The sequence below is a fragment of the Myotis myotis genome, unplaced genomic scaffold (assembly GCF_014108235.1).
Source record: "Myotis myotis isolate mMyoMyo1 unplaced genomic scaffold, mMyoMyo1.p scaffold_m19_p_16, whole genome shotgun sequence".
NCBI classification, from domain to species: domain Eukaryota; kingdom Metazoa; phylum Chordata; class Mammalia; order Chiroptera; family Vespertilionidae; genus Myotis; species Myotis myotis.
In genome coordinates, this window is record NW_023416320.1 from 40,916,737 (window position 1) to 40,938,136 (window position 21,400).

The window sequence follows — 21,400 nt, forward strand, 5'->3', positions numbered from 1 at the left end:
TAATAGCTTTTTAAAGAACACATTTGAAAAGAGCCAAGTTGAAACTAGATTATCTTTTAAGACATATGAATATTCAAGATTTCAGGAGAGAGAGAGATTGAGATTTGAATATTTACAGGCAAATAACACAAAATACCATGATCTTGTTTTCATTCTGGGTATATACCATAAGCCTAAGATGTGATTGTATATGAATGGTTTTATATTTAATACCCTTCAATTAAATTTTTCTTAATATATTTTTAATATTTTTCAACTGAGGGAGCAAGGTACTCAGGGAAGGGTAAGAGGAGGTGACCTCTAACAAAATTGTTGTGATCATGTGCATCGGCCAACGATATTTACCGATCAATAATGAAATAACTTCTTCTCTAAGGGTTAATTAATCAGTTTTAAATTTGCACTTTCAGCAAGCACTTATAAATAAATTTCTCACTAGAAATGGTCTAAGTGGTCCAGCTCTACCTATATGCTAATAATGTTTGCGAATACCTCTTTTCCAGATGGCACATGACTCAAGTCATTCTCCGAACATATCTCATCTGTTTAGTGCTAGCCGGTGTATAATGGCATGTAGATATAAGAACTAATGGAGGAAGTGCACTGCCTCAGGGAACACACATCATGACAAGCAACTAATTGCTTTAAGTACATTAGTACCAAGCGAAGCGTTTTACATCTTAGGAAAGGCTCCAGCCCCGTCTACTTTCTCATTTACCAAAATGTCATGTCCCCTCCTGAAAGAAAGGATTAGAAGACTTTTTTCTTTCAAAGCATTACATGAACTTCCCTCAATTCACTCTGCCCTACAAGGTGGGTTGAAAATCCGTCTAAGTCATAGAATATCTAATAGAATACACAAGTCACTCATGGTTGAGTGGCTCTATATACACACACCACAGGGATTCAGTTTGTAAGGGATCATCAAAACTGAATATTACTCTCTCATTCCACAAGAAATTGCTATTCAGACAAACATAAAATAAAAGAAATACATACACACCTTTTTTTAAAAAAACAAAACTGAAAAATACATTTTGGGGAAAAAAATCATTCTCTAAAAGTAATCATGTTTCCTACATGATATGAAGTATCTTACTTTGGTATATGTGCCTTTAATGTGCGTAGTTGGTAAGGATGTGCATTATTATTAGAACGTTAACAAGCATGATGGGAAATTCAGAGTTGCTTAGTTTGATGACTTGAAGTTTCCTGTCCTGATTCCTAAGTATGTCAGTGAGACAGGTTGCTGGCCAGAGTGTCTGATAAAGGCCACTAGAAGTCAATGAATCATTTCATTTATTTATTTGGCTTTATTGAGATTTTTAAAATATATATTTTATTAATTTTAGAGAGCAAGGGAGAGGGAGATAGAAACATCAATGATGAGAGAGAATCATTGATTGGCTGCCTCCTGCACACCCCCTACTGGGGATTGAGCCCGCAACCCAGGAATGTGACCTTGCCCGGAATCGACCCTGGGACCCTTCAATCTGCAGGCCGACGCTCTATCCATTGAGCCAAACCAGCTAGGGTGAGATTTAATCCTATATAATAAAAGCCTAACATGCTAAGTGTTCAGCCGTTCATTTGACCATTCAACCAGTGGCTACAACGCGCACTGACCACCAGCGAGCAGATGCTTTGACCAGTAGGTTAGCTTGCTGCTGGGATCTGGCTGATCGGGACTGGGCGAGATAGGCCAGGCACAGCCTGGAGCATTCCTGGGGTCCCTCCCAGCCCTGATTGTGCACCGTTGGGGTCCCTCGACCTGGCCTGCACCCTCTCACAATCGGGGAGCCCTCAGGGGATGTCCGAGAGCCAGTTTCAGCCGGATCCTGGCAGGCCAGGACCCCACTGGTGCACGAATCCATGCACCAGGCCTCTAGTTGAGATATTACATTGTGTAAATTTAAGGTGTAGAACCTGATGACTTGATATACTTATATATTGTGACATGATTACAAATCTAAAGTTACTTAACACTTCTCTCACCTCACATTACGTGTGTGTGTGTGTGTGTGTGTGTGTGTGTGTGTGTGATGAGAACATTTAAGATTTACTGTCTTGGGGGTTTTCAAGTGTATAATACAGTATTGCTAACTATCCTTATATCCTCAGAAGTGATTCCTGTTCTAATTGGAAGTTTTCATCCTTTGACCAACATCTCCCCATTTCCTCCACCCCCATCTCCAGGAAGCCAACATGTACTCTCTGCCTGTCTGTGGGTGTGTCTGCTCCCTGCATGTGGTGATATAGTTATGGGTTGCAGGTCAGACATTGGAGGGGTGGAAGCATTTGGAAGGTTTGAGTAGAAGAGCTGGTAGGAAAAAGTCATTTTTAACCCCTGAGGTAGGGATGATAAGATGATCAGTGTCTACTGTGAGCTCACATGAGAGTTATGGTCATGAATTAAGGCCACTCGGCATTTGAAGGTTTTTCTCCTCCTTGCCAGCAGCCCTGTTACAGGCACAGGTGACTATTTGGGCTTAGTTTTTAACTAGTGTTGTAGTCTTATCAGTAATGCAAGAATATTGAGGTCAATTGCAAGGGAATCATTACAAACATGGCAGAAAAGTGGTTTATCTTGAATCAGCCATTTGAATTGCTTCTTAAATTTCCATTTCAAAATGCCAGTATAAATTCATACAGAAACCACTTTATTTAAAACTAGAGGACCAGTGCATGAATTTGTGCCCGGTTGAGTCCCTCAGAGTGGCCTGCAGGAATCGGGCCCCAGCTCATGCCCCCAGGCTCACAGTTCCAGCTGGTGCCCCCAGCCTCGCAGCACTACAGCCCCGCCGCAGTGGCCTTACAATGCCCTCTCACCTGCTCCACCGTCCCACCTGAGGGGCGATTGATCCGGCCTGGGTTCCCCGCCCAGCTCTCTCAGCACCTGGGAGCCGGACAGCAGCCCCACCCCGCCCCACCCTCCACCACTGCTGGTCACCATCTAAGGCAGTGGTTCTCAACCTTGACTGCACATTAGAATCACCTGGGAATCTTTTTAAAATCCCATGTTATGACAAAGAAACAGAATTTCCGGAGGATGAGGCCCAGAAATCAGGATTTTAAAAAGATTCCCAGGTGATTCTAATGTGCAGCCAAGGTTGAGAACCACTGATCTAAGGGGCAATCAGCACTGTGATTGGGTCCCTGCTCGCACCTGCCTTGGCCTGGTGCTGCCCGCTCACCTGCTCCACTACCCCACCGTGGTCCCACTGTCGTCGGGCCCATGGGGCTGGCAGTGCCATCACTGCCACCTGCTGCCAGCGCCATGTCGCCAACGGCCACCACGTTCCACACCGCCCCCTGGTGATAAGCGTATGTCATAGCGAACGGTCAATCTCCCGACTGAACAGTTTGCATTTTAGGCTTTTATTATATAGGATTACTTTTGTTTTAGTATTATTTAACCTAATTTTCGTAGTATTATTAACTTGTATTGTTCAATAAATTGCCAAAGTTTTTCAAGGAACAATTTCAAAACAAGGAAATAAAAATAGATGATAGGTGATATTCATATATTTGGGACCTAGCAAAAAAGAAAATTTAACTTCCCATTTGCCCAAATATTATTAAAATAATTTCTCTTGTAAAGTTCCTTCGAATGCATTGGCAGTACTGAGCCTTGGAAGTCTGACAAGCAAGGAATACATTTACAGTCCTTTCGGCAAGGGGGCTGCTCTTCTTTATTCCTAGCACTATGGCATTGGCTCACCAAGGCCTGCTCCCGAGGGAACAGTCAACAACAACTAGTTGCACATCCGGCATTATTTTTCAACTGCACTACTTTTGTGGTATTAGCTAATTAGTTGATTTTTGTTTCTTAATGTGAACCATATATAGGAACATGCATGACAACTAGTAGGGGGAAGGAGCTGGTGACTTCTGCGTGGCCGATATTTTATAAACTGACTTAATTACCAAAGTAATTCTCTGTGGTAAATATTATCACCCCCATTTTTGACAATGGAAAATGAAGAACAAGAACATTTATATCATTTGCTCGAAGGCACACAGTTAGCTAAGTGACTGGACCTGGATTCAAGCCCAGATCTGTCGGTATACCAGACTGGGTGTTTTTTAGGTCAGGAGCTTGCCTGCAGGTTTCTAACTGGATGTCTGTATTAGTTTAATGTGTGCAACTATGTAATATTTAAATGAATGGATGTGATGGAAAAGGACACATAAACAAATGATCCAGCTGTTTGACAACATTTATTGCACACACAAAGCAACTCAAATTTCTTCCTACCCCATATAAGCCTTCGAGATTAGTGGTATGCAGGTACAGTATTTACTAGCATTTAACATTTTTTTTTATAATATAAGTTTGTCTTAATTATCTATATTTTGGCCTGTATTCAATGAAAGGTTTTATGTTGCTGACTGTGGAAACCAAGGCTACACCATCTCTATTTTCTCAGCTGACTCAAATGAAACCAGATAATTCCATCTGTTTAATTCCCTTTGACCCAGTTCACAGTCTCCCCTAAAAGGATTCCAGAAATACCAGTTCTGCAGCTTGCAGAGTCTTTTCTTGAAGCAAGCCTAATGGATCACAGTGTGTCATTCTATCCAACATCAATTTATTCATCATGCAATAAATTCACATTTTATATAGGCTTAACACAGTGTCTACAAAAGATAAATCCAAAAGAATATTGACCTGAAAGACATGTAGATAACTAAATCTATCAATACCGATGTATAGGGTGTCCCTCCAAAATGTACTAGTATACACACAATGTCTGTAGATTCTAGTACATATTGAAAATAAAATGTATTTTAATAAACACTGCCTTTATAACTATTCAAAGTGTGTATGCATTTTTGGGACACCCTATAAGTATACATATGTATAATATATATGTGTAATATATATGATGTACATATAGATACAGCTATAGATATGCAAATATATATACAAACACATATACAAACATGCAAACATAAGTATGTGTGTAAATACATACATATAAAATTTCTTTAACAATGCAGGGTATCAAATTATAACCAAAGAATTGCTATGGGTTATAATATATTTGCTCCATGAAAATTCAGAAGAGAGAGAGATGGTCCATAGTATTAGCAATTAAAATTAGCAAATAATAGTAGCAGTTAACATTTTTTGGTATTTACTAAGCATTTAACATGAATTCTCTCATTTAATTCTTCTTTTAGTCATCTATTGTGTACAAAAATTCATGTCCAAAATTAGCTTAAAAGAACATACATGTATTATCTCCCAGCTTCTGTGAGTCAGGAGTCTAGGTGCATGTTAGGTGGGAACTCTGGCTCTACTTGTCTCCTAAGGTTACGGTGAGGCTGCCAGTCAGCAAGTGCTGCAGTAATGTTAAGGCTCACCAGGCAGATGAACGTACTCCAAACTTACTTGGTTATTGGCAGGCCTCCGAAGATCTAACTCCAAGTTCACCCTAGGGGGCTTCTGCCTAGGGCTGTTTCATGTGTGGCAGTTGACTTTCTCCACAATGAACAATCTAAAGAACCAGGAAGAACACCCAAGATCTTGGCCACAGACCTGTGTAACTTAATCTAATCAATCCTGCCATAATCTACTCACTAGAAATAAGTCAAGAATTTCTCCCACAGTCAAAGGAATGACATTACACAAGGATATAAAAACCAGAAGGGTTGTTTTTCTTTGTATTTTTTTTTTCCAGAAGGTGTAAGGGAGAGGGAGATAGAAACATCAATGATGAGAGAGAATCATTGATTGATCCGGTGCTTCTTGCATGCCCCCAACTGGGGTAGAGTCTCACCTCCAACATGCGCCCTGACCAGGAATTGAACTGTGAACTCCTAGTTCATGGGTCAACCACTAAGCCACACTGCCTTGCCAGAAGGTTTTTCTTAGAGGCTGTCTACCATAGTTCTAACAAAATAAATTAAAATCTCTTTATAAAATAAGCTCTATGTCATATAGATAAGATAGTTGAGGCATACGTTGGTTAAGTACTTATCTCAATGCTACAAAACAGAAAAAAAAAAAAGGAAAAATGAGGAGCCTAGAATTCAAAGAAAGTATTACTTCGGATTCTAAAAAGATTCCCAGAAGTCAAAAATTCAATCAGAGAAGTACACTCTAGGAAAGAAATCTATATATATAAAAGCCTAAGTGTCTGGCCAACCAGCTGACAGGCTGGTAGCTATGATGTGCAGTGACCACCAGGGGGCAGATGCAGGAGCTGTCGAGCAACAGCAACTTTGCAGAGTGCCTTGTCACACTCCGGGACCCCTTGGGGGATGTCAGACTGCTGGTTTCGGCCTGATCCCCACAGGCCAGGCCCAGGGACCCCACCTGCCGGAGGGACCCTGCTCAGTCCACAGATGCCCTTCAGGCCCTGGCACCGCCTCAGGTGTGGCCAGCTGGGGAAGGACCATGGGAGGTTGGCTCCAGGGTGTGTCAGGCCTGTCTCACCCAGTCCCGTCCCGCTGACCGCCTTTTAATTAATTTCCTTTCATTGTGCATGAATCCGTGCACCAGACCTCTAGTAGAATATAAGTACAAACCAGAGATGCTAGTATGAAATTATATATAATGTTAATAATGGAGAGAAATTAATTTAGAATTTGGTAGATCATCTAGCTGGAAAAAATGGTTGACGTTAGATTTTAATATATAGTTGAGGAGTTTGGATTTATGATAAGTGAAAAGTCATCAATATTTTATTTTTTTATTTTTTTATTATTATTATTTATTTTTTTAATTGCTTAAAGTATTACAAAGGGTATTACATATGTGTCTTTTTTTTTTCCCCGCCCTTGACTATCCCCTGGCCTCCCCCACCCCCCAGCGTCCCATGTCCATTGGTTATGCATATATGCATGCATACAAGTCCTTCGGTTGATCTCTTATACCCCTCCCTCCTGCCCCCCAACTTTCCCCGGCCTTCCTGCTGCAGTTTGACAATCTGTTAAAAACAAAGAAAAAACATAGGCAAAGTCTGGCTTTATAAATATTTGTAGAGAAGTTTGTAGGATGGTCTGGAGTGGTGTGATACCAAAGACAGGGAGACCTGTTTCAGTAGGTGTGTATGTTGCCATCAGGATCTGGCCTAAGGCAGAGTAAGTTGAAAAAAAACATATAGGCAATAACAAGTACAAATTCCTAAGGTTCACTGACTCTCTGGGTAGGAAATTTTAAAAAGCAACTGTCACAAATTACTCTTAAGGTTTTGAGAGAGGGGTATTATAAAAGAGGAAGTACAATGAAAACTTCAAAGGGCAGGGCTTTTGTCTGATTTCTTCACTGTTGCTCTCTGGAGTCTAGAATATAGTCATTATAAATCCCCGTTGAGTGAATAGATAACAGAAACGGCAATGTATTGGACAAAGATTGATGAAAATGAGCTCAAATAAAAAAATGTGAAGTGTAAGGAAGCGTTAAGGTGTTGAGGTTTCATGCCATCAAAACACAACCAGATCTTCCAGGGCCTGTTTCTCTCAGAGTAGGCCTGGAGGATGGCATCCACGAGGAGGCAATTTATGGTCAGGGGCCATGCAATGGACGTGATGTCTAATCCTTGACAGTGACCCCTGGTGCGTTCTCAATAGCTGATGAGGAAACGAAGGCTCTGAGCATTTAGTTAATTACCTGAGGACCCACAGCTCCTAAGTGGTTTTAGATATGACTCCAAGTCCAGTATGTCCTGGCCCTCAAATGATTGCTCTTTCTACTGAAATAGGAATTTTAGGGGTATGTGGGCAGGTTTAGGGAATTTTTAGAATTGGGGTCCATGGGAAGAAACACAGGGCTACAGACTGGGAGAAGTTACATTTCCCTAAGACAAGGGAAACTGGGAGAAGGTACATTTCCATAACACAAGGAAGCCGGGCTAGGTTATATTTCCATAACACAAGGGAGAGGCAACAGTTACATTTACATAAGACAAGGGAACTGGAGGTAGCCAAGAGATCTATATTTACAAAATAAAGGAGGATGAAAGCCCATAGATAATAAGAGGACAGTGAGGGAGGGGGGGCCTCAGGAGTTACTATAGTAACCAATTCGAAAGGGAATATTGACCAATCAGAAGGGATATCAGGACACAGGAACTGTAGCCTTTATAAACTGTGGAAACAGGAAGTTGGGGGACCCTTTTCCCTTCCCGACATGGAAGTCTGTTCTGTGGGACTCTTTTCCTCTCCCCACGTGGGAGTCTATACTTGTTCTTCAACAAATCTCCACCTTTGCTATACCACCTTCCATCCATGGATTTATTCTTCGACTCCAGTGGACAAAGAGCCTGGCAACCAGTCTATCTTGGCGAACAACATGTGTTCCAGTCCAAAAATTCCCCCGTACCACTATTTCTCACTGAAACGGAATTTTTGGACTGGAACCCGGATTCTTTGTCCGCCGGAGTTGAAGAATGAATCACGGACAGAGGATAGTAAAGCAAAGGTGGAGATTTATTGAAGAACAAGTACAGACTCCCATGTGGAAGGGTCCCACTGACTTCCTTTTCCCTGTGGCTTATAAAGGTTACAGATCCTGGTGCCTTGATATCCTCTCTGATTGGTCACTATTCCCTTGGACTGGTTACTATAGTAACTTCTAGGCTCAAAGGTGTCCCATGTGAGGTTTTCCTCCTCCTTCCTTATTGTTTTCCTACTCCCTTTGGGCTTTCTTCTTCTGGATGAAGGGCTTCCTTCCCTTTATTTTGTAAATATAGACCTTTTGCTGTTCCCAACTCCCTCATTCTATGGAAATGTACCTGTTGCAGCTTTTCAGCTTCTCTATTCTATGGAAATATACCTTCTGCTGCTCTGCAGCCCTGTGCTTCCTCCATGGTCCCCTTAATTTCTAAAATTTCCTAAAACCTGTCTTTTCCACCCCCAAAAATTCCTGTTGCATCATCACAAGATACCACTAAGATAAACAAGGAAGTTAACATCAGAATAGCTGTTTGTTTAATGGGGAGCCATGCAGGCTAGGCAGTAAAGGGCCTGACTCTGATCACAGCTGTGACCCTGCATCCCCCTGACCCCTGCCTGACATATAGTGAGGCTCCAGAACAGGTAAAGTGTGTCTTAATGCTCTTCTTGCTATTAAATACTCAGGATGTTTAATGGTTTATTTTTAGCCTTTGCCAACAAAGCTGTTCTTCAAAATGCCATGTGCTTTACTGTGGAGGCCACAGTTATCAAATATTGGTTGCAGAATGTTGGCAGAAAAATAAAAGAAATTGTAGAGTTATGTCACATCAGCATCAAAGGTGGGTTGGGATGGTTAATTGATTCGTTGCTTTGTTTTAGAGAGTGGGCAACCTGTTCATGTTACTAAGACAAAGTGTCAGTGGAAAGAAAGAGATTCTAAATAGGAGAGAGAAAAGTAATGTAAAAAGGTAGCTGCGAAGGTAAAAGGGTGTGGGAATAAAATCATAGCTGAGACATCTGTGCCTTCCTAACTGACAGGAGTGAAAAGATGTTGCTGAATAAGAAAAACCTCACCCGCTACTGCATTCTAAATAAAGAAGGAAATGATGCCTTTTGCTAGAAATAAGAGTAAAAAGGAATTTGTACCCAAAAAAGATTTGGAATAGAATTTATCCATGAAATTCTTTCAGATAGATATAAATGAAATTACATTGACATGAACAGTCCAACAACACTAAATTATACTTTATTAATATATAAGACCAAGCTAGAACAGGAAGTGATGTTCAATTATATTTGTATGATTTGTAGGTCTACCACCTTCACAGAGTAGATGCTTAATAAAAATTTGTTGACTGAATAAATTGAGTGAAAAACAAACAATACTTACATTCTATATTTCATTTAACACATTCTACTGTCATATTTGAAAAATGTAAAAAATATTACCTACTTGAGAAATTTTATAATTTTTTTAAATCTGCAAATGCGTTTGTAGGTCAGCTATCCTATAAAGTACTTATAACAACAATTTTATATAATCAAAACGAGTTAAACATGTTTGTGTTATATGAAAAGAATAGGGAAAATGATTTTGCTAGAAATATTATTGTTTAGAAAAATTCTCAAATTCATTTTCATAAAAAGGGAGAAATTATTGATAAACACATCTAAATTTGCAGATTGGTTATTTGCAGGGGTTATTTGGGGTCATAATTGTAAATCTCATTACCGTGTTTGAAGGAGGCCTCTTTCATTATTATGGTGCGGAGGTCCATATCCCTGAAGCTAATTGCAAGTTAGAGCCACAGAGTTCTAATTGTTTGCCATCAAAATAGCTGTGTAAGCTTGATTAACAGTGTTCAGCAACATTCATAATAGTCCGAGCCTGGCCCTGCATAAAATAGAAACTGGGGGAAAAATCAATGAGATTTAATAAGATCAGGAACAATCACTTACAATAGTACATCAATCACACAAAGTAATAGGTGCAGGATTTGATAGGGTCCTGAACTGCCTGAGAGATTCATAACCAGCACTCGTTAATGATTTGTTCATTTGCATTTTATCAATCCACCTACAGCTGACAAGCAGAAGGAGCAGGAAAGAAATATGTTGACTTAAACTCATTAGCTTTGCAATTAAAAAAATAACGTATAATAGCAAACGTCTCATCACAGGGAAATCTGATGTTATTACAAAGATGTGGTGCCATCGTTGGCTCTTCAGACGGGGCTACAGTTAGACTTGCAGAATAGCTAGGGTGGCCTTGTTCCCAGGGTCACTAGGAGGTCTCAAAGGTTAGAAAGAATGTACATATGAATAAAAATTCCTTCTCCACCTCTCATAGGCCTTGATTGCATAATAATACTTAATGCAAAATGTGCATATTTCCTTGTTTTTCACTCTTTGAAATAAAGGAAGCTTCTGGCTTAGCCTTAGGCAAAACCGCTATCAAATGCTAAAGCAATCATAATGAGATAGATGGCTCTCTGGTGATTATTGCTTATCATTATATCCCATTTCAGTTATGTTATGACCATATCAAAGCAATCATGCTGTATTTACCATCAATATTAAAACACATTTTGGGAAAAAGGATAAATGGCTACAATTGTGTAAACAAATTTCTGATCCTAAATTAATGATACTATTTTATGTGCACAAAATAATCCCCTATAAACACGAGGCAAAATGAAAAGTCGGAGTGCTTTCTAAGAAAGTCATGGGGAGCCTGCTTAGAAATGTTCATATGTGTTTTCTATGGGGGGCATTATGTGAGTCGGGGGATAGAGCACATTGTCCGAAACCAGCTGTGGTGCCATCCAAAAGGTGGATTAATTAGTCTCTGTGCAAAACTGCAGGCAGTCATGTGCTCCTTCAGAGAAAAACATGATTTGGGTCCTTGTGGATAATGTTTAAATAGCTGATTTCTATATAGGATTCTTTAATTCAATCAGAGTGCAGGTAAAATCCCATTATAATAGACTCCATGGGGCCTCTGAATTGTTCTGTTGTGGTAGAATTTGGTTAAAATGAATAAATACACTGATCACATTCCCAGTATGTAGTACATACTAGAGAGACAGACTTGATGCCCAGCCTCTTTTCTATTGAATTAACACATGAAAAGAAATACTTTGAATAGGATGGGGGAACCAGGAGCAAAATATAATGCTCACATACCTTTAAGGCTTTCTCTAAATCCTGGATGGCTTTCAACAAAATGGTTTTGATATTAAGATAGAGTTTTTATTTATTTTTTCTTTTCTCTTAAAGATAGGATGAATTGGGCAGACTGCAATTTTGAAATCTGAAAGATAGAAGAAAATTAAAAGTAATTGTTATTTGTCATCCTGACAAAAATAACTGTGAAGAAGTCAATTTTATGCAGCTTAATTTGTCTCCCTCCAAAGCAGACCGCCCAGATTCAAGTGCTTCAATTACATGTTGACTCTTCTAATGCCATTAAACGGGAAGAGCGTTAGTAAATTTACCAAGAATCCATTCATAGGATGCCAATTTACCTAAAAGCAAGTTGATAAGTGTCTAATTTAGTGAAAGATCAATTCACACTTATTTTTGGCATTCAACGATTTGTATTTGGTGAATTGTTTGGCTTGGAATACACAGTTCTCAGTGGCATGAGTATCATCATTGAAATAGGAATTTTAGGGGGATATGGACAGGTTTAGGAAATTTTTAGAAATTAAGGGGGCCCATGGAAAACAGGGCTACAGAGCTGGGAGAGGCTACATTTCCATAACACAAGGGAGCCAGGTTCAGTTATATTTCCATAAGACAGGGGAACTGGGAGTAGCCAAAAGGTCTGTATTTATAAAATAAAGAAGGAGAAAGAAAGCCCAGAGGGAATGGGAGAACAATGAGGGAAGAGGGTCTCAGGAGTTACTATAGTAACCAAATCAAAAGGAACATTGACCAGAGGGGATATCAGGGCACCTGAACTGCAGCCTTTATAAACTGTGGAAACAGGAAGTTGGTGGGACTCTTTCTCCCTCCCCATGTGTGAGTCTGTGCTGTGAGATTCTTTCCCCTTCACCACGTGGGAGTCTGTACTTGTTCATCAGTAACTCTCTACCTTTGCTATACCATCTTTCTTGCGTGGATTCATTGACTCCATCAGACAAAGAATCTGGGGAACCATCCTGCCCAGGGGAACACCATGTGTTTCAGTCCAAAAATCACGAATCATCATTATCAGTTATGCTGGAATATAGAAATAGTTTTAATTAATCTAAGCATCCTTACCTTTCATTACTGAAGAAACACTTGGCACTGATACTACTATAACAAGCCTTGGAGGCATAGACACTAAAAAGCATAGATTCCAAATGTAATATATGTAACATTGTAGACAGCATAGATCCTATAAAGATTCTTTAAAATATTAATAATGCACTTTCTAGGCTCAGAAGAAGGTTGATTAATTGTGGGCAGGTAACATCTCCAAACCATGGTACTTTATTTTAATCCTCACCCTAGGGTATTTTTTCCATTGATTTTTTAAAATATATATTTTATTGATTTTTTACAGAGAGGAAGTAGAGGGACAGAGAGCTAGAAACATCGATGAGAGAGAAACATTGATCAGCTGCCTCCTGCATACTCCCCACTGGGCATGTGCCCACAACCAAGGTACATGCCCTTGTCCAGAATCGAACCTGGGACCCTTGAATCTGTATGCCAACGCTCTATCCACTGAGCCAAACCAGCCAGGGCTCCATTGTTTTTGTGTGTGTGTATGTGTGTGTGTTTTTTTTTAGAGAGAGTGGAAGGGAGGAGAGACAGAGAAAAACAACGATGTGAGAGGGACAGCATCGATTGGTTGCCTCCTACATGCCCCGACCATGACCAGGAGTCTGCAACTGAGATACATGCCCTTGAATCAAACCCAGGACCTTTCAGTCCGCAGGCCCACGCTCTACCCACTGAGCCAAACTGGCTAGGACAAACCATGATATTCTTGACAGTGAAAAGCATCTGTCAATACATTGAAGCAATATGAGTAACAAAGGAGTTTCAAGCAAACTGGAATATATTGTCACCTTGGCTATAAAAGAAGAGGGTAAGGTACAGGTTGTTGAGGAAAAAGATTCGGGACCTGGTGATATTTGTGTTTTTGAATTGAGATGTTAAAAATAAGTAGATTTCTGCCCTGGCTGGTGTGGCTCAGTTGGTTGGGTGTCATCTCCCCCACCAAAAGGTTGCCGATCAATTCCTGGTCAGGGTACATGCCCAGGTTGCAGGCTCCATCCCCAGTAGGGTGTGTGCAGGAGGCAGCCAACTATGAATTATCAATGTTTCCCTCTCACATCTCTCTCTTTCTCTCTCCCTCTTCCCATCTCTTGAAAAAATCAATTAGAATATTAATAAAAACAAAGTAGATTTCCTTACTCTGGCTGAAGAAAATCCACTTCATGGACAAATGAGCATGAACCATGGTAGAGAGTCAAGGAAGAGCCCGTGTGTCCAGGGAATGGCGGAAGACACAGGAGAGTGGATCTGTGTCCTAATTATGCAAGACCATAAATTTAGGTTTATAGTATTTTACTATAGGATAGAGGGATCAATTGAAGATGTTTGAGAAGGAAATAGCAAAGAGAAATGAAACATAGGGTATTAACTAGTTAGTACTTTGTGTTCTAGAAACAGAGACCTAAATTTGAATCCCTTTTTCTGTTCATTGTGATACCGAATTTTTGGACTGGAACCCGATTCTTTGTCCACGGAATCAAAGAATGAATCCATGGACAGAAAGTGGCATAGCAAAGGTGGAGATTTATTGAAGAACAAGTACAGACTCCCACATGGGGAGAGGGAAAGAGTCCCACAGAACTGACTCCCATGTAGGGAGGGGGAAGAGTCCCACTGGGTTCCTTTTCCCTATGGTTTATAAAGGCTGTAGTTCCTGTGTCCTGATATTCCTTCTGATTGGTCAATATTCCCCTTTGAATTGGTTACTGTAGTGATTCCTAAGGTCCTCCTCCCTCATAGTCCTTCCTTTCCTCTGGGCTTTCTCCTTTTTCATCTGAATAAAGGCCTTCTTTCTCTTTATTTTGTAAATATAGACCTTTCCTGGCTACTTCCAGTTCCCTTCTCTTATGTAAATGCAACAGTTGCTGCTCCCTTGTCTTATGGAGATATAACTGCACCTGGCTTCCTTGTGTTATGGAAATGTACCTTCACCCAGTCTGCAGCCCCGTGCTTTTCCATGGACCCCAATTCTAAAAGATCCCTAAACCTGCCTATGTTCCCCCAAAATTCCTGCTTCAATTGGCAACTGTTTAACTTTATTTCATCTCTATAAGCTTTATTTTCTTCATTAAATACGATACATGTAAATCACCTACCATGGTGCTTGGCCCTTGTAAACACACAATGCTTATAAGATGGTATCATTAATTTAAAAAAAAATAAGTGGCCTGGTATAATTGCAAGAACTTATTTTAAACCCTATGTATTTAACTACGATAAAATTACCTAATGTGTCTGAAGCTTGAAATTTATATTTTATTGAGAATATATACATAAACAATTTTTCAAGTTGCAGTATACTAGTACTCTTCAAATGATATGGTTTGCATCAGATCTCTATTTTATAAAGACAAAAGAAATACACTGGCATAGCCACCTTGAGCGTGGATGAGGAAGATGAGACTGAGGGCATGCAACTGGTTTACAAGACTTGTCAGATAGTAGTTACTTTTGTGACCTCCAACGACGAACTAAGCCTTCTGGAATTAACACCTTTGTGCGTTTTTCTCCTCCATTGATTCTGAACTTGACTGTGATTAGCTTTGGCCAATGGGACATTGGCAGCATAATGCAAGTGGAAGCTCAGTAAGCATCTGCACCTTAGGACTTGTCTTCTTGAAGTACTCCTTTTAGGACCCAGTTGCCAAGTCTTGAAGCACACATGGAAAGGCCATATGGACATAGAGGCAGAGGCCCAGTAGGCCCCAGATGTTCTAATTGTCCCAGCTGAGATACCAGATCTGTGAGAAGAAGCAGCCTTCCTGGCCGCCCAGCCCTGGCAGGTACCCTGTGGGGCACCAATGAGCTGTTCCAATCAAGCCCAGTCATTATTACAGAATCATGCACAGGTATATACTTATTATTTTAAGCCATTAGATTAAAAGGTGGATTCTCATACAGCAACACATAAATATAATAGCAATTGGTACCCAGAAGGAGGATGCTATCATAACAAAATAGTAAAATTCATGGTATGTGCTTTGGGACAGGGGCAGGCCTGAAGAGTATACAGGAAATTGCTATTAGAAGCTGGAGTGAAGGGGACTCAAGTTTTGTACTACAGGACAATTAATATGATCGTCACCTGAAGTAACATGAAAAGCAGGTAGCTCTGATACGATTTCTAGAAATAATATGGCAAGTGCCAATTGGGTACATTTAGCTTCCTGTCATAAAATACGAGAGCCAAATCAGATGAGCTAAAGAAACAACTATTTAATTTTAAAGCACATTTTAGAAGAAATATAAAGGAGTTAAGACTCTTGTGTTAACAAAAATTGTTTCCAATCCCAAGGTTTTCTTTGGAAAAAGACTCAAAGTTAGGTATTAACTCAGGTAAATATCAAATTCTGATTGCTGCGCATGAATCATTATCTCGTAATAAACCTCAAGCCTAGGGTGAAGGACAATATTTGAGACCTCGAAAAGATTGGAAGCTGTGTCTCAGATAACAGGATGAAGGAGAGTCTTAGAACCTTCAAGATGTTGTCCACAGCACCCTCAGTCACCCTCAAGGTTTTTAAGAGGATTGTATTAGAGAATCACTACCAGAATGGATTAAAAGTGTTGAGATAGTTTGAAAAGAAAAAAAGCTTATTCTATGAAAAGGAATAAATCAGGTTGCAAAGGCCATTTTTTTATGAAAATAAAGAAGACAAGAGAGTAGATCCAAGGACCAAGATGACTGAGCAAAAGCTACAGAACGAAAGAGATAAAACTAGGCCCTAAGCGAAGAGCTTGTGAGACAGGAAACAGCGGGTGGTTGTTTTCCACCACAAGTTTTGTGGAAATTTTTTATGATAGCAATGGAAAACTCATGCACTCTGTTCTCCAGATTCTGTTATCTGCTCCTGGCTCATTTTGGACACCATTTATGCATCACTTCAGAACCTGTTGGCCTTATCTGTCTTTTATTTCATCCACTAATGTAGTGACCGGTTCTGCAAAGCCTCTGATAGAATTATCTTGACATTCTGCAGATGCCCCGCCATCATACTGCTTCATGGTATTGATGATGATATTTGAATTGGACCACGGGAGCAAAGATTGAGGAGTAGGTGCGATGCCCTAGTAAAGCACCAGGCATGTGTGAAGGGTGGAATATTAAACCTTAGGAAAAAACAAGTGAACTTTTTAAGAGTTTAAAAGTGCTAGGTATCCATCCTGCGACATCCCCTTCCTCTTTTTCTTTTCTTTCTTTCAATGTTATGTGACTGAGAAAGTTGAAAATAGAGTTGACAGTTTCAAACAGAGCTCAAGCTAAAGGCAGTCTTCTATACCAAGGGGTTTCCTGGGCTGTCTTCTTCCCGCGCCCCACACGGAGAAGGAGACTTGAACCGGTTCATGCAATCTAGGAGGCACTTTCGGGATTGAAGAAATAATGAAAGACGGACATAAAATAGATTCAGAGCTTGGGCTGGGTGTGGTGCCTGCCCTCCAGATGGACAGGCAAAGAGAGCCTGCCCTCTGGAGGGACAGAGCACACAGAGAGAGCCAGCTCCGAAAGCTGCTTTATTACATACTTGAGTTATAGGAAGTTACATCCCATCTGGGTGGGCCTTTGACATAATGAGATCCATCCCCTTAACACTGGGCGGGAGAGTCAAACTGGGTGGCGTCCAATCTTTTGACTGGTCCCGCCCTCAGGGAGTGGCTCTGCTGGCCCCCTGAGTCCAGCTGACGTAAATTAAGCCAAGCGTATTCTAACGGCCCTTAGCAGTCTTCCAGGCCACTGGGGCTACATGATCAAGCCAGTGCGATGGTGTCAGAAGTACCTGTATTAGATAAGAATGGTATATGTCAGGCTTTGTAGTAGTGCTGGAGTATGGACTGGGTTCCATCACAAGGATATTCCCTCCTGCAGTAAATAGTACTTACATTACTGACCCTTATACATTACCTTTCTGCAGAGATTGTATTTGGCCAATATCCGAACTCGCCCTGTGATAAACTAACTTTTTCCTATGTAAATATTCCATTCATAAAAAAATAAATAAAACACTTTCCCCACTAGCCTTATCATCTAATGATATTTACTGTGATGGTTGCTCAGTAATTATTTCCTAATTCTAATTCCGTAATTCCTACTAAATGTATTACTTAGCATCTTAATGTAAGGAAAATCTTTTTTAATCTATTTATCTATCATCTATCTATCTCTCTCTCCTATATTTAATTACATCAATATGTCCTTATGGATTCCTATTTTATTCAATAATTATAGTTCATCAATAATGTTAAGTATTTTAATGTTCGAATTATCCCAGATTTTGTAAGTGGGAGCTTCTTTAAGCTGACTTCTATATCTTTTTTTTTTTTTTTCGGCATGTCTCATAATTTTTATAGCACTTTTTAAATTTCTGTCACAGCAAAATATTCCAAGATCATGTTGTACTTTTCCTAACTAAGCCTTGTTCCCAAGAATTGCCACTTCCAAGAATTTTCATCAATCATCACATTCTAGGATCTGCATCCACATACTACATTGTTCCAAGGGAGAAAGTCATACTTTTCCCACTGCAGTCCCTCTCAGTTCTTCAAAATTCAAATTTGCTAACTATATGTTATTCAGATTTTAAAATGTACATACATTCAAATTCATACTGTTGAGGGAGTTGTTCTATGAGTTTTGACAAAAGCATGTACTTATACAATACAATTTCTTCCCTCCTTGTATTTAAGCCCTGACTTTACTCTTAAACCTGGCAACCAGTAATCTCTTCTATATTCTTATAATTTTGCCATTTTTAGAAAGTCCTATAAGAGGATCAGTAAAATTGTAGCCTTTTACCAGTTTATGTCACTTACTCTAATATGTTTGTGATTCATTCATATTGTGCCTGTTTTAATAGTCAGTTCCTTTTCATTGCTGAGTAATATTCCTTTATATGAATGCGCCACAGTTGGTTTTTTTTGTTCCTCATCTGAGAAATATTTAGGTTGTTTTCAGTTTTGTGCTATTACAATAAAGCTGCTGTAAACATGCACAGGCAGGCTTCATTTTGTAGTCGTTCTATTAGGTAAACCTTTTTGGATTTGATCTGCAGTTTTGTAAGGACATGATAAAGTAGCATAATTTCATGCAAAGCAACTCTCCATGGAAATTATTCTAACCTGGTTACTTGACTGGGATCTAAAACATCAGTCTCTCCGTGGTGATTATGTGGAGTGTTTAGTAGTTCTGGTGATTCTGATCCCACCGCTTCCTAATTCTCATGTTAAAAATTATTGGCCCCTAAAATCAGCAAGAAAGGAGTAAAATTGGGTGGGAAAATATATATATATAGAAGTAGAATAAAAGGGATTGCAAAAATTAAACTACTATGACTTTCATGTATTCACTCAAGTAAAAAGCAGGCTCATGTGTTCAAAATGAAGTGTTACAGGATTTTATTACAACAGAAAGATTTTGTTTTATTATGGAACCCCCAGTAAATTCTTTGCCTTTTTTTTTAGTGGATGACAGTATAAAGGAATATCAGACAGAACTATTGTACAACAAATTTAATTCTTTAGTGCAATGGCATGGTTCCAGGTTGCTTGAACATCCATCCATAATGGTTGCCAGTGAAGCATCTTTGAATGGCTTTGGCATTGGCACTGAACCTGCTGGCTATGCTGTGTGTGAGGAGAACCTCATAGGTATTTTTCTTAGATTCATATGACATACATAATGTGGCCAAAATTTTATGGACAAGGATGATCTCAGCAGCCTTTGTGATTTCTATTGGAGTGGTGAAGTTGTGGCCAAAGAGTTTGTTACCCAGGAGCAGAAAACTCCAGAAGCACTTTATTCTTTGACTAAATCTTTACATCTAGGAAAACAATAAAAAGAGTACACACCCTAAAGAATTACCAGTGGTCTATACAGGCTTGCTGGAACGACTGATGGTTTTCAATAGGGGTCAATAGTGTCTGTGTAGATGCTGGCTTTTCAAGTTAATTTTAGTAATAGAATACCTTTACATAGCAGTGCCTGGTTTCTCTCTCAAACAATTTGACCATTCTCATGCGAGCTGATAGCCACGGTAATTCTGTTTCTGTAAGAAAATCAATTTTTAAAGCTTTGTTCATTTCTTCTTCTTGGCCCCTCCTTTTTAAAAAAATACATTTTTATTGACTTCAGAGAGAGGGAGAGAGAGATAGAAACATCAATGAGGAGAGAGAATCATTGATTGGTTGCCTCCTATATGCCCCACACTGGGGACTGAGCCCGCAATAATCGAACCATGACCTCCTGGTTCATAGTTCAAAGCTCAACCACTGAGCAACCAGGCTGTAAACAACCAGGCTGTCCTTTATTTTTTTATTTTTTTTTACTGTTACCAACTGGTAATTACTTAACCACATGGATAGAGCTTTTGTTTCATTAGAAGGCAAATATTGCTAACATTTTTAATATTCTTGTGTTAAATACCATACTTTTTCTAAAATGGTGGGCTAATTTCATGAAAATAAATAAATCCAGAAGTCTAGTTAACATTGTACATCAAACAAATATAAATCAGAACAAAAAAGAATCATACCAGAGGACGGTCAAATTCTGGGAAAACAGAAGATATATTTAGTGGCATGGATTTTTTTCATATCAATGGAAGAATAGGGCTTGGATCAAGAATTGCTTCTTTTTTCCAAAGGTTATGCAAATTGCATAAATGTAAATAGAAACTATTTGTATTGATTGACTAAAATATTCCTGTTAAGTACTCTCCGGTTTTTTCCCTTTACACAAAGGCTTATGGGTAAATTCACATAATATTAATGATGTGGAACCATGCCTCAGGATATGAACCTTAAATGAAGGAGAAGGATGTTAGATAGGAACCTGGCATTTCCTGATTCAATAAGTACATCTTAATTATGAATTATAAACCCAGCACTATGTTTATTTCCTCATAATTTCAAGCTCTGTCACTATCATACTTCCTGTCTAGGTTAATTCCCACCCACACATTCTTTTTTAAAAAATTACTTATAAAGTGCTGTCATTATTTTGTCATGTGTAGTACTCCAGAAAGATTCAATGTCTAGAAAGTTGCATAAATCAACTTCCAGCCGTGGCCCTTCTAAGAAGTTTGCAACATCTCAACTTTACACATAATTTTATAATGTGCAAATGATACACCTCCTTTCTTATTTCAACATTAACATGATTAGAATTGATTGAAGGGCTGTACTTGTCTTGCAAGTTGTGCTTTTCACCTACGCCAGCTTATTGTAAGAAGAATCATTTCTTAACAGTAGCCCAAAACTCAGTTTGTCAAAAAAAGGCTTCCAGAGAAAACAGTAAATATAAATGCACTATCATATTATTATTTTAAAATATTTTATATGATGATATACCTAAATGAGCTATAGCAAAGTGATGCTTTTTCCTGCTAAATTTAATACGGGATGCTGACCCTCAATGGTGGGAGACTACCTCTTCTGATGTATTATGCAATTACATTGATGGATGGTTAATTGAGTCACCGTGGCAGACCATATGTTTACTCATGACCTGGATGTCATTGGTCAGGTTGTGGATTCACATCGAGGGCCTATAAATGTATACTGTCTTAGAAAATACCTGTTTTAAATGTAAACTTCTGGTTTAAAATGCCCATAGTAAAGTAAATTACCAACTTTATTATCAGAAATTTGCACACAATTGCTCTTGTCACAAAGATGACATAATTTGTTGCACGGTTTGAAACCACCATTAAATATAATAGGACTT